The following is a 15010-nucleotide window of genomic DNA, read 5'->3' as shown; positions in this document are numbered from 1 at the left end:
ATTTCCTACAGTAAACCTACCCATAGAGCAAGCTGAGCCCAAGAGATGTGGCATACCTCAGCACATCACAGCACGGCACGGCACAAAATGTATCTGTACAAAAAATATAGCTTTGGGATCTCATTAATTTTGGTATGTGACGTTATTTCATTTGTAACAGTTTTTATAGCACAGTATTTCAGAGTTATTTTCTAACATTATATTTTAAAGCACCTACAAACCCTAATGATGAACACGTAGTTACTAAACTGTGTACATATGTCCATGTGTGATGAATGGGCCAAAAGCAGACTGCTCACCACTGAGGAGATAGTTGATGAAGAAGATGGTAAAGAGACCTGGGGAAATCACCAGGGGTAACAAAATGGAAAACACAGACCACGGAAGGGTTCTGTGCTTCCTTCCAGACTGGTGGGCGATGGGCTATGCTAACTCTGGATGCATTTTGTCACGGTTTCCTTGACGTGCTCCACCAGCTAGGATGTGCTCATTTAGGGCTAGCAAATTCTTGTGATCTAAATTTCTAGCGTTGGCACATGGCTGATGGGTACTTTTCTCATCAGACTAGTGGTGGTGGTCGTGGCGGTGGTGGCTGTGGTGGTGGTGGCTGTGGCGGTGGTGGCAACTTTCAGGTTTAATCTCACAGGCTGCTGGCACTTGTGGCCAGGTGTCAGTAGGGAGCATTGCTTCACCACACTATCCTGCTGCATCATGAAATACTGTTTCCTGCTCCCAAGCCCTCTGCAAAGTTCCAGTCCTTCTGGAAATTCTGTAACTTTCTCCACTATACCCTCAGACAACTGATGCAGAGTTAGACTTTACATTTTGTGGAAGGGATGGGTTAGGCCACTGTTCCCACAGTGCTTTGGGGACTGGGATTTTCTTTTGGTTGTAAGTTTTGTTATGCATTTAGTTAGTTTTCCACATCACAGAAAGTGACATTTATCTATTTATTTATTTACTCGCCTTTTATGGATGATGAAGAAATCAAAGCTGAGAAAGGGAAGACATATTGTCTAAGATATATGTGACCGGCCGTGTGCAGCCAGTCGGAGCCAGAGTTGGAGATGGAATCTGCTGCTGTTAGACTATGGGGCCTACCTCCTATACTACACTGCCCTACCCTACCCTCTGCTCCACTCCACTCCACTCCACTCCACTCCACTCCACTCCACTCCACTCCACTCCACTCCACTCCACTCCACGCAATTCCACTCCACTCCACTCCACTGTCCCATTGGGGAGGAGGAGAGCTCCAGAGATGGCAATGAGCATGGATTTATAGGAACCAGCAATCAGGTGAGAAGAAATAAGGCAAGTGTCAAGAAAAGGAGAGTGAGTTGTGGTTTGGTTGCAGTAAGAAGGTTATTTGCCAATGGCAGAGTCCCTTTTTGCAGGGGCCGCGCTAGATAAAAAGATCTCAGTGGGTTTGTGAGCTCAAGGTCTGACAGGAAAAGCAAAATTAATGGTTCTTCTTACTGATTATGGAAAATACATGAAATTGTGTAAGGCTTCCAATTGTGGTGGTGGTAAGGCTGCAGGATGTTAGACTACACTCGAGTAGGAGAGCCATTGTGCCAGTATCTGGAATTGTTGGAACTGATCTGAAGAATATGTGCAAAACATGGGACTGAGTACACCATCAGAAATGATATCATTGAAGATAAGCAGACTTGCTCATAACACTGACTAAGAAATCCTGCGGGTGGCCACCACCTTCAGGAGATTTACCATGAGCTTCGCCCAGATAGCCCGCTGGTCACCACTGGGCAGCATTTATGCCCATTCTGCAGATTCATACCTTGTAAGATAAATCATGAATAAGGCCCTGGTCTACCAGGTTCAAGCTGTTAACCACTTGACAGTTGTTTAAGATAGTTAAGTTCTAAGCTTAACAATGGTCAGGAAATATTTCTCAAGCACTCTCATAAATAATATGATAAAATGCTGGGGAAGGAAAAAGCATGTGTTTGTGTGTATGTGTGTGTGTGTGTGCATGTATGTGTATGCATGTATTGTGTGCATGTATGTGTGTATGCATGTGTGTGTATGCACGTGTGCATGTGTGTATGTCTGTGTGTGTGCCAGAGGTTGACATCAGAGTTTTTTTTCTAGATTGTTCTCCACTTTATTTTTTAAGACAGGGTTTCTCACAGAAGCTGAAGCTTAATGATTGGCTACACTGCCTGCCAATGAGTTCCAAGACGACTCCTATTTCTGTCCTCACTGTGCTAGGGTCATAAGTGCGCACCTTACACCCTAACTTTACATGGGACCTGGGGGTCTGCACTCAGGGATGCACACTTTAACTGCCTGGGCCAGCTTCTGAGCCAGGAGACTTTAACCTGATGTAATCCTTATCCTCGAATAACTTGTAGCGTAGTAGGAAAGTATTCAGAGCTTATAATGTCTGATCATTGTCCCACTAGTGTGGCAAGTGCTTTGCCTCCTGAGCCATTTCTCCAGCCTCAGAAGCTAGTTTTGATTTGACTGGTGATCTTTTATTTCTTCTTTCTTATGTGTGTATCAGATATATGTTGTTATTTCCTGTAAACTGAAATGACCCCTAATTTCATTCTCACAGAAAAAAAAAGTAAATTACTTTCTTCTGTAAAGTAAATGGTTAGACTTCACATGCTGCTGTAAGAGCATGGGGTCACCCACTTTAGCTTTACATAAGCGAGGCATGGAGGGCATCATTTCCGAGGTTCTCCTAACTGGGATGCTAATGCTTGACTCTCATATAGGATTATTGATGTAGGCTAACTGCAAATCTGGGTTTGTCAAGAGTGGTCCTTATTGGTGTCTATTGAGCCAGAGTAAGTTTTCACAGTACCGCCATCACTGTTGGGTGTTAGCATTTAGATGATAGCTATCATATGTTCCTCCACTGATGGCCGGAATAGGGAAGGCAGCTGGAGCATCTTCTGGCACCACCAATCTGGGTGGGGTTGAAATTGAAATACGCTGGAGGTCCAGTTCCATTGGACTTCTCCAGTTCTGCTCCTCTGTACTCGGGAAGTATAAGCCTTAGGGATATGGCGTCCACCCATGATTGCTAGTCTTTTGGCTGCTCCAGAGATAATGATGTCAGGCACTCCTCTTGGCATCGGAAGAGATGAACTCAAGATGAAAGAAGAGAAGGCGAGGTTCTCACCCATGAAGTCATCCGTCTGGGGAAAGGGAGGCTCTGTACTGAGGACGCTGGGGATCTCATTGACATTGGGGTCCTTGGTGAGTTAGGGAGTCCGGCGAACCCTCCGGGTAGACTGTTCCTTACGGAAGAAGCACTTATAACCTCACCTTCTGCTGGGCAGTTCTAGGTTGAGAACTTGTGTGGAAGACTTATTAAATTTTCACAGGCCAAAAAAAAATGTCGTATTGAGATAACACATGTTGTTGCATTACTTCATCAGTTGGCATGCCTCGCTTACTGAGGATGTGATGACTTTGTTTTATGCGACATTTGAAAGACATTTGTTCGGCCCCTCCTAAATGCTGGAACATGGGGCACTAGCACTGGATGGGAAGGAAGAAGAAACAGAGAGAGCCAAGGTCGTTGTTGCTCACAAGCTCACTCTCATAAACTCAAATACATCAACCCAGGGGATACTTTTAAACACACCAGACAATGCTGTGTGTTGTAAAGGAAGTGTTCATATGCAGCAGAAGTACAAAAACATGCACAGGAGCAGTGCCACAGTCCGAGGGAGGGTAGGGAGGAAAGAGAGGGATGGGCCTGCACTTTAGCTATGGGGGATGCATTTTGTTTCTGAAAAGAGAAAATCAGGAGACCAAGAGTGAGAGTGAGTGAGAGCTAAAGCAAGCAAGAATGGTGAGAGCGAGTGAGAGCGAGCAGGCATGGGGAGGACAAGAGAGAATGAAAGAAGGAGAGACCTGAAGCAAAATGAGCATTTTCCTATCCATTATCTCTTGCTTCAATTGGCAAAATCTTTAAAATGACACCAGTGGTATAATTTCTATAAATTCTTAAATATGTTATCATCAAGCGATAAAGTGAAATGGCACTCCATAGATTTCTACAACTAAAAAAATACATATTTTTAAAACTCACAACAATTCTTTAAGAGATATGAGACTAATAAGAATGGATGACTTGGGGGTTGAAGGACTCAACAGCTAAGAACACCGGCTGTTCTTCAAGTTTGATTCCCTTTACTTACATAATATCTGACAAGCATTTGTAACTCCAGTTCCAAGCATCAGGCACCCTCTTCTGGCATCAAAAAGCATTGGGCACAAACATGGTGTACAGACATACATGTAGGCAAAACATCTATATGCACACAATAAGAATAATACAAAAAATTTTAAATGTATCATTACTCTCTTCTAATTATAGAGATTCATTCTACAGGGATATCCCAGTTCCTTTGCCTGTTTTTATGAGAAAAATGTCCTAACAAAAGCAGCTGAAGGAAGGGAGGATTCATTTTGGCTTACAGTTTGAGGTTACAGTCTCCACTATGTTGGGAAAGTCAAGGAGGGAGGAGCGTGAAGCACCTGTGCACATCGCATCCACAGGATGGATGCTTGTACTTAGCTCACTTTCTTTCATCATAGTCTGGGATCCCTGTGTAAAGAATGGTGCCACCAACAGTGGATGGTTCTTCTCACTTCAATTAATCCAATCAAAATAATCCCTCCAGCCCATAGGCTTGTCTCCAGCATGGTTCTACATCTTATGAAATTGACAGTTGTGACTATCACAAAGGAGGGAATGAAGAAAAGAGATAGACACAGAAGAGGAGACAGTAAGAGGTCCGTGGACAGGGCCTCACAGAGCCCACAAACTATCTCTGCCTGAGGTCAGTTTTGAAATTCAGTGTGTTGCTCTAAAAGAAACATCTCCATCTAGATGTAGGCAGCTGGTGACAGTTGCTTTCCTGGGTGTAAAAGGTGTCATGTTAGTATGATAACACAAGAATTAGAAAGACCAACAGTCAACAACCATTTGTGCTAATATGCCTTGCACAATAGAGTCACACTTTGACACCCAGACTTCACTAAAATGACTAGTTTCCTGAAGAAGTCATAGTGCATTTGTTGAGTTTAGACTTCCATGGAGCAGGGGCAGGGTGTAAGAGTAAGGGATTTAAGGTAATCGTTTCTAAAGCATCAAGCCAGTGAGAACTTGGTGGCCTTTGGGTAACATTGTTCCTGACAGTAGTTATGTGAGACATAGTGGGATCTTATACCATAGTCATTATGGGTGAGATTTTAAGAAAAGAAATGGGGATGGAGAATGACTCACCAATTAAGAGCAATTGCTACGCTTGTAGAGGATCCAATTACAGTTTCCAACACCTCTGCCTGGAGACACAGAAGCACTTGCAATTCTAGCTCAAAGAAGTTGTGCACCCTCTTACAGACTCTGCGAACACCTGCCTTCACAAGCATGTGCCCACATATACATAATTTAAAAAATATGAACAGAAAAAAAGTGTGAAAAGGTCAGGGGAAACATATTAGAGAAAACGTGAGAAATTAAAAATCAGAAAACATATGTGGTAGGTACTTCATTTGAAGAGTTATACCCCCTAGTTACACCCAAATGAGAAGTGACTGTCTACTGCATCTTCAGTTAGCTAAGACTATTCCTAGGTTCTCATGAGTCACGTGGAACAGCAAAGGATGTTCAACCTTCCCATTACACCCAAGAGCTTGGAGACAAATTGTCCTGGAGATTAGAAGCTGGGCTGGACCGCATATCTTGCTTTAGCCAGCGTTCAGATTGTAGCCCCCAAGAATCTTATGAAAAGTCCCCCAAGTGCAAGCACACTGAGCACTTATATTATCAGTGTTAGCTCTGTTTTGGTTTTGGTCAACTTGGCAATGGAGTTATCTTCCCAGAGTTATCTGGGACGAAGAACCTTGAATGAGAGAATGCCTCCATCAGATTGGCCCGTAGGCAAGTCATTAGAGCATTGTCTTGATTAATGGCAGATGTGAGAGGGCCAGCTGCTTGTGGGCAGTGCCACCGCTAGAGAGGTAGTCCTGGGTGGCATAAGAAAGGAAGCTGTACCAACGTATGGGGAGCAGGCCAGAAAGCAGCATGCCTGGGATTCATTTCCTGCTTTTAGGCGCCTGCCTTGAGTTCCTGACTCCTTTTCCTCTTCAAGTCGCTCTCAGTCAGTGTTTTATCACAGCAGTAAAAATCAAACTAAGATCTCTACCAGGTCGCTACCTGTGCCTACAGAAGAGACTGAGGTATGAAATCCTTTTGCCCACACTGCTGAGAAGGCTCTAAGCTGGAAAAGCAACAGCAAGACATCTCTGCCCAGATCTTAGTTGTCTGTCCTTTACAGGCATGGTATTCAGAAAGAGTCTCTTAGCAGCCGATGTTTCTGACTTTAAAGGGAAAGCAGCTGATTTGGTTCTGGTTTGGGTTGGGGGAGTAGAAAGGAAGGAACGCTTCACAGAGGGAGGTGGGAAGGGTTGGTCGGGAAGAGCTCAAGGGAGGAGAAGCCAAGCAGGTTTCTTGGAAATGAAACTGCTTTCCCAGGAGAGCAGCCTGATGTGATAAGCAGGGAGTAATGAAAAACAGAGAGCTCACATTACCCTGGATGTGGGAAGCCAGACAACAAGTGGATCCTGGCTATTCCCAGATCACTGTATCAGACAAAGTCTTTCCTCAGGCTCTGGGTGGGAAAGCTTGCTTCACAAACTCCCTACCAAGAGGTCAAGAGTGTGGAAAGAGCCAGCGGTCATAGGTCCACTGCCAGACACATCCACTTATCACAGAATGGCAGATCTAGGGGCGAGTAGCCCCTATTCAGTCCATGGCTTCCTTCTGCCATCTCTGTCCTCTATACCCTGAATTATTGGAGGAACTGTCCTCAGGCTCTTACTTGTTTTCTTGCTGTGTGGAGGGCTTGTCTCATTTTGAGGTATGACATAAGTGGAATCTCTCCCATGTCTCATAGCCCACCATAAGAGAGGTTCAGTTTGATAGCCTGGCTCAAAAGGTTCAATAATAGTATTTAATATCTAACCAGACAGAGTCCCCTCCCCTTCCTTTCAAACCCACCCCCTCCTAAGCAGGCTCTCCAGAGCTTTGGCAGCTCTCACCAAAAACACAGTCTGAATTCTTGCATCACCAAATGACTGTCCTTTCTGAAGCCTGGCAGGAGCCCTGTGACTCTGTGCCAGCTGGAAAGGGGAGGAGGCAGGTCTCTAAGAAGAAAGCGAGACCTTGCTTCCAGTAGAGAGGTCCTTGGATCTGAAGGAATGGGCTAAATGTTATTTATCCTTGTCTCCTTTCCGGTGGGAACAGCAGGAGGGGCAATCGCAAGGCAGAGACGCTTCTGAGATGAACAACTGATGCTTCAAAAGCAGAGGGCTGGCTGCTCTGCAGTCTTGCCCCACATCAGCTGGAGACAGGGTCTAGGCATAGAGTCCTCCGGCTTTACTCCCTAAATCCAAATAACTGTTAGCTTCCAAAATGCTGGATCCAACTGGATGGAACACGATCTCTCCCTTCCTTTAATCGCTCTGGATCCTGGCACTGCAATATTGGTTTGAGTTTAGACTGTGTGTATAGAAGGGTCTTATGTGATCTGAGTGCCGTGGTGTCTGCTGAAAGTGTTGAAGACATGACAGGTGGAGAAAGGGGCATGTCCTGATTTCAAAATGGCTTGGCTTAGATTTAGCAAGGTGCTCAGATAACCACAAACTAATTCTGAAGGTATGTGGTACAAAGTAACCTACATACCTAATTCATATGAGAAAAACAATTTTGCTCTCTGTCTCTCTGCCTCTGTCTCTCTCTGTCTCTCTTTCTGTCTCTGTCTCTCTCTGTCTCTGTCTCTCTCTCTGTCTCTCTCTCTGTCTCTGTTTGTCTCGCTCTCTCTCTCTTATATCTGAGCAGTAGATTTACATGTGTACATGCGTATGTAGAGGCTAGAGGAGGGCATAGCATTTACTGCCATTCACTTTATATTTTTGAGGCATTCAAACTGAAGCTTGCTCTTTCAACTGGGCTGACCCAGCCAGTGAATTCCCTGCATCTGCCTGTCTCTGCCCTCCAATACTGACACTACAGACATATGTGACCATGTCTAGCTTTTGTGGGTGCTAAAATTCATTCATGTCATTGTCCTTGAATAGCAAGTGCTCTTATCCACTGAGCCATCTTTCTGGCCCTGGGAAAATGCTTTATTGTCATATATTAATTGTAAAAAATAATGGCTTTTATTTTGTCATTTTCCTACACACACATATACTGACCATTTGGCCATAGTCATCTTCTCTCCCTCACTCTTGTCCCCATCCTCCTCCACTTGATCCCCTTCACTTTCTTTTTGTGTGCACACGTGGGCAAGTCCAGATGTTGACTTCGGGTGTCTTCCTCGGTCACTCTCTATTCTGTTTTTTTGAGACAAGATCTCTTACTGAATCCAGAGTATGCCAGTTCACTAGACTGTCTGGCCAGTGCGATCCAGGGATCTTTCTGTCTCCATCTCCCCAGCGAGGTTGTCATATAGACACAGTGGATAAGAACTCATGTCCTCATGCTGGTGCAGTAGTCACTGTAGTGACTAAGTCACCCCTCCAAAGACCCCCCCCTTAATTTTATTCATATATTTGTTTATTTTTGTGTGTGAGCATGCATGTGGAACTCAAACAAAAAGTTTTAGGACTTGGTTCTTCTCTTCTTCTACTGTGTGGGCCCTGCAGATCAAACTCAGGTGGCCCAGCTTGGCAGCAAGTGACTTTACCCCTAAGCCAACTCATCCTCCCTGCCCCCATCCATTTTGCTTTCCTAATAGAAATCTTATAGGAGATTTGTATCTGCTAAAACTTAAGCTTCAATATCAGGAGTTATGGGGGGTTTTGTTCTGTCTTTCTCCAAAAGCTTAAAGACTGCCTAAACATACTACATAGTATCAACACTCAATGCAGCTGAATTAATATATCTATTCTGGTGCCAAATCTAAGTACCAAGTACTAAGTACTAGTAGGCGAAATACTTCTTACATTTAATGATACCTATTATGGATACCTTAAAGATAAGTGACGGGACTGAATTTAATTTTGTTTGTGATTCAGAGCCCGATAGTGCCTTAATACACTATCATATGAACTGGGTAGCTCTCCTCAGTGTTTTGGGAACTGGGTACCTGTTCAGACCCTTGCCGAATGTTCTGTTGTATTTGCACCGTGATTCTTACATCATCCTACATGAGTAAGTACAGGTTTTGCATCCTGCTATTGTTTAGGTACCTACTTGCAACCTTCTTAGTTCCATTCTTTTTTTTTTCCTGGAAGTTTATGATATTTGCGACATAGTCGGATGAAATAAGAACCCAGGCCTTGGAGGCATGCACTTCATATCTGTGCACCAGACAAGCTGACCAGCTGCTCTAGAGAGCCAGTGTTATCTTTAAAATGGGAATAGAAATACAACCATGGTTTCTGTAAGAATTCAGTGACGTGGTATGTCTTGGGACTGGGATATAGCTCAGTGAGTAATGTGCTTGCTATCCAATCATGAAGATTGCGTTCAGATCCTCAGGACCCATGTGAAACTGCATATGGTAGCACTCGACTGCAATCTAAGTGCTCCTGCAGCAAGATGAGACACAGAGGCAGAAAACGCATGGCCAAGTAGTCTGGTTTACAAAGTGTCCACCGTGTCTCCAACAAGAGAAAGGTGAAAAATGATACCAGATGTTATCCTCTGAGGCCACACAAACACTGTAACACACATGCACCTGTATTTAATACACATAAATATGGACACACACACTGGGGACAGGGAGTATATACATGAAATGCCAAGGAACTCACAAATAATATAATCAGAATCTATACTTTTCTATGCCCTGCCTGGATCTCAGCAGTCCTTAGCGCCACCTCGGAGTTTCTGAAGGAGCATCCCACCTATGTTTGCTTCTCCCCTGCTTCTCTTTCCCCTGCCATGGGTGCTGTTCTGTGAATGGAGCCTCAGCACCTTGGTAGTTCCCTGGGTGAGCACCAATGTGCACAGAGGCACTGCCCAAACAACCTTGAGTTCTCGGTGGATCAGGTACTTCTGGATTCTGAGCTGAAGAAAGCTTCTCTTTGTCAGGTAAGAACTGCAGCAGCAGCAGCAGCAGCAGCAGCAGCAGCAGCAGCAGCAGCAGCAGCAAGAGGGTATATGCTGACTTTACCCCTGCTTGCCTGCATCTGAGAATTGCTGCATGCTTGGAACTCTGACATTCTTCCTAAACTATGGCTCCTTCCAATTCTGTCTTCTTCCCCCCAACACTATAACTTTCCCAGCCAATGTGACCCCTCCCTCATGTTTGGATATAAAATCATCCTCTGCTCTTTTTTAAATCTGTGTTATAGAACCCAATCTGTGACCCACCTGTGTTGGAAGGAGAGTACTTCCTTATGAGGATGTCATGGCTTGTTCTCAGGCTGAAGGTCAGAACCGAGATGGATTCCAAAGAAGAACAGGTGGGGACATCAGAGGCTGCTCATGATAACCAGATAGGAGGCCCAATTACGGCTACAGCCTGAATATGTGCTTGCAGAGACTCGTGTATTGAGACCCTTGCCTCCAGGATTGATGGCATTACGTGATGGTGCCTTTGGAAGGCTTACTGACCTCAACAAAAGACCTTCCATTGAGGGATGTCTAGGTTGTTTCTGGCTATTCCAAATAAAACTGCTATGAACATAGTTGACCAAGTGTCCCTGTGGTATAGTAGGGCATCTTTTGGGTATATGCCCAGGAGTGGTATAGTTGGGTCTTGATGTACAGCTGTTCCCAGATTTCTGAGAAACCACCAAATTGATTTCCAAAGTGGTTGTTCAAGTTTGCACTTCCACCAGCAATGGAGGAGGGTTCCCCCTGGCTCTGCATCCTTGACAGCATGTGCTATCATTTCAGTTTTTGATCTTAGAAGTTTTTTAGGGGTGTATGATAAACTTTCAGGATCATCTTGATTTGTAGTTCCCTATGATGAAGGATGTTATACTTTTATTTAAGTGCTTCTCAGCTATTCTGGAGCCCTCTGTTGAGGATTCTCTGTTTAGCTCTGTACTCCCATTTTTAATTGGGTTATTTGGATTGTGGTTTTCTAACTTCTTGAGTTCTTTATAAATTTTGGTGTTTAGCCCTCTATGGGGAGAAGGGGAGGGTGCAATGGGGGAAGGGATTTGAAGGGGTGGGGCTGGGAAGAGGGGAGGGAGGGGCATTGTGATCTGATGTAAAGACAATTAAAAAAAAAAGACATTCAGTGAAGACTTAGCTCCTGCACTACATGGAGAAGGGACAGGGACAAGGTTGTCACTGCAATGAAGTGGCCTCTCCACAAACACAGAATCTGATGCTTTCCTTTGGACCTTCTAACTCTGTGACCTATGACAAATAGAATTATGTTGCTTATAGCCCTCAAGTCTATGGTGGTATACCAGCCGTAGCAGATTAGGATAAACACGATCCAACGTTTTAGCCTGAGTCATGTCTTCAGACTAGACTCCATGTTGCCATGAACATCCAGCAAGAATCTTCCTAGGCAATGAATCCTGCATCCAAGAACAATATAAATCTGTTCAACGTTAATTGAACTTTTACTGTAAGTGAGGCATGCTGCCTTGCTAAACCTGTCCCTTACTGATCCTGCCTCATTTCAGAGGTTAGTCTGTTAAGAATGAAAGGCATTAATCAGTCAACCTTGTTAATATACAATTACAAAGTACTGTCCTAGGAATGATGGTGGTAAGTACTTACTGAGTACTGAAGTTTGTGCAAGATACTATGCTACTCTCTAAATAGATAAATGGGAACTTCCATTATTCTTATTTTCCAAATGATAAAACCAAGGCTCAGTTTACCTAAGTATTATTTTTATTTCCTATGTTTACTGGGGTGCCAAGTAGAAAATCTGGGGTGTTAACTGCTAGCCTCCCTTTTCAGCTGGATGTGTACTGTGGTTAATGCTGTGAATGAATGAGACTTTCTTGGAGCTGTAGTCCAGGGAATTATAGCATCAGGTGACCAATGTCATCCAGAGTGGGGGAGGGGAAGGGGAGTGGCTGGGAGGGGAGGTCAAGGTAGGCTTCTCTGGAGAAAAGGTGTTTCAGCTGAGCCAGGAGGGAGAGGCGTTAAGGGGGCGAACAGGCTGGGAATTGGAAAAGCTTTGCACGCAGAGGAAACAGCATACAGGGTGGGGCAGGCCTGAGTTGGAAAGCAGTTTGATGCTCTGAGAACAGTGAGAGAAAGTTCAGAGCGCGGGCTATGGCTCATCTTCTGGGTTGAGGTTGGAGGCAGTGGTGCCTTGTGTCCTGGGGAGCAGTGCTGGGCAGAAGGATGTCAGACAACAGACACTGCTTCTACTGTGCCAGGGTTGACCTATGACCAAGCCCCATTCTTTACTACAAAACTTCTTTTGTTTGAGCTCATGATCAGTAACATACGCTTTTCTCATTGTCCTGCTTAAAAATCCTTCTGCCTACCTGTTATGCATTAGATGAAGACGAAACTTCTTAAAGAACCACGTGCTCTCTGGCTGACCCTCTCACCTAGTGCTTGTCTGCTTTCTGTGCTCCAAACTTAGGCTCAACATTGTTGAAATCCTTTGTGCTTGGTCACGGCCCTCAGCCTGAACGATCATCCTTCCCCAGGTCACTTGTTTGTATCCTCAGAATTCTTGTTGTTTAAGCTAAGACCTAAATGGTGGGAGGAGCCAGACAGGGAAAGTCATGGGAGGCATGTTATAGACAGAGGGACTGTAAACTCATCAGCCGCAATGGGCTGAGGACGAATTTAGGAAGAATGGAGGGACAGCTTAGTTTTAAAGTGTCCATCTAGATCAGTGGTTCTCAACCTGTGGGTCATGACCATCATGGGAGTCACATATAAGATATTTACATTACGGTTCATAACGGTAACAAAATTACCGTTATGAAGTAGCAACGAAACTATTTTATGGTTGGGGTGGGGATAACCATATCATGATGAACTGTATGTATTAAAGGGTCACAGCATTAGGAAGGTTGAGAACCACTGCCCTAGATCATACAAGAATAAACCTCAGCCATTTTCCCACGATATCTTGGCAAAGAAATGAGGACATGCAGCTCAGACGTTCAGACCCCAGCGTGTACTTTGTGCTAATATTCCGGTATCTGGTTCTGTTGGTTTGTGAGAATGCCACCAATTACTGATGTTCTTATGGCCTTTCCACGTTTCCTGCCTATGTTTCTAGGCTGACTTATCATCTGTGCCTGGCTTTTATCACCATTGTGGTGGCACAGTTGACGTCAATGATTTACATGGAGCTGCATCTACAGCTGTTCGGCTATTTGTGTTTTAGGTAAGATAGCTGCTTCATTAGTTGTCTCTTCAAAACTGTTTTTTTTTTCTCCAGGGGGAGGGATCTTGGAGAGTTCTGTATTACATTATTCTTGCTGATGAGAAAGTCAGAGAAGACAGACTTATGAAAGTAACTATAAATTGTGATGTATTCTTTATTTTCAGGCAGTGCCTCAGTTTCCAAAACAGATGTCCACATCTGAGAGTATAGTCGGGATAAGAACATGAGACCCTTACAGTCAAGTTAGAACTTGAAGCCTACCTAAGCCCCATCTGGGGGTTTTGCAAATCTGTAAAGACAGGATATAAAATAATTGCTCACACCAACATTAGACAAAATAGTCTCAGGTTCCTGGGGCCCTCAAATGAACTAGTGAATCTCATCCATGCCCATGGACAAGATGTGGGATAGTGTCTATTTTTAAAATAAAAATATTTATTTTTATGTTTTTAACCATATATGTATATGTGTTGGGGATGGGCACATGAGTGCAATTGCCTTCAAAAGCCAGAAGGGGGCAGTGGATCTCCTGGAGCCAGAGTGGCAGGCAGTTGTGCGCTGCTTGATGTGGGCGCTGGAAACTGAACTTGAGTCCTCTGCAAGAGCACCGCTCAGTCTTGATCTCTGGCTGAGACATCTCAGCAGTCTCCCGAGCAAGTCTGCTTTCTTTACACACACTCTTCAGCTGGAGCATGTGGCCTGCTGCATGGCATGGCGACCAAGTGCAGAATGACTGTTTATTGACATCTACTGACAAACCCAGAGAGATCAGTTTGATTGTCTTGTAACCTACTAACCACACATATCTGCATGTAATGGGTTGGTTCTACTTCGTGAGCTGAGACTGCATTCTCGTTGACTATTAAGAAGCACAATCTACACCACTTTCCGTATTTCCATGGCATTTAAGGATGTTCACAATCTGGTTTCGTTTGCCCAACAATGTAGAAGACCAGGCATAGATAAGATGTCAGCCAGGAAGCTGGGGAAGAGAAGAAAAACAGAAAGTACTAGTTCCATTTCCTGCCACCCTGAGCTCAGTACAAAAGCCACTTTAAACGACTGATGATCATTTTTATTGCACCGCCCATTGCTCTTGAAAGTTCTGGCTGCGCACTAATGAGTTTTCCTCCCACAAATTTAATTTGCATCTCCAGTAAGTACCAAGAGCAGCAGTTTTTCTATGGACTTAAAGTAGATGACTTCCTTTGTGCTTATGATTTATGCCACAAGTAATTTTCTCTTTTAATAGGGAACATTTTAGTGACTTAAAATTTAAAATTAATTATTAATATGTGAAAGCTACTTTTTATGAGAAACCCGCTGCATAGTTTTCTCTTTACATTTGTTGGTCTTTAATCATTTGTTTCATAATTTTTATTTTCCCTTTTGCATATTTTTGTTTATGTAATATAAATAGTCTATGGAAGCATGAAAAAAATACTATTTGCTCTAAACAACGAAAGTATGTAATTGGTTATATCTATTTCATTTTATTAATATTTCTCCTTAAAATGCCTATGTGCTCTGTCATCAGTCTAATTAAAGTTTAAAAATTACACTCTTTAACATGTCCAGCCTCTTTATCTTTGTTTGTGGCTGTGTTGTACTAGAGGTTGAACCTTGGATCTTAGTCAAGTGAATAGCAGAACACAGGCAAGTGGTCTACTATTGGGCTA

At 43.8% G+C, this 15010-nt stretch overlaps 1 long non-coding RNA gene across 1 annotated transcript; it reads left to right on the top strand.

Annotated features, from left to right (window-relative positions):
* The first annotated feature begins 6106 nt into the window (after window positions 1–6106).
* Window positions 6107–14895, top strand: Gm11494. Its single transcript, XR_388953.3, has 4 exons — window positions 6107–6231; window positions 10357–10467; window positions 13224–13331; window positions 13496–14895. It is a non-coding gene; the product is annotated as a predicted gene 11494 (long non-coding RNA).
* Window positions 14896–15010: the final 115 nt, after the last annotated feature.

The sequence above is a fragment of the Mus musculus genome, chromosome 11 (assembly GCF_000001635.26).
Source record: "Mus musculus strain C57BL/6J chromosome 11, GRCm38.p6 C57BL/6J".
Lineage (NCBI taxonomy): Eukaryota > Metazoa > Chordata > Mammalia > Rodentia > Muridae > Mus > Mus musculus.
The sequence above is the reverse complement of the archived record's forward strand: the minus strand, read 5'-3'. Positions and strand labels throughout refer to the sequence as shown.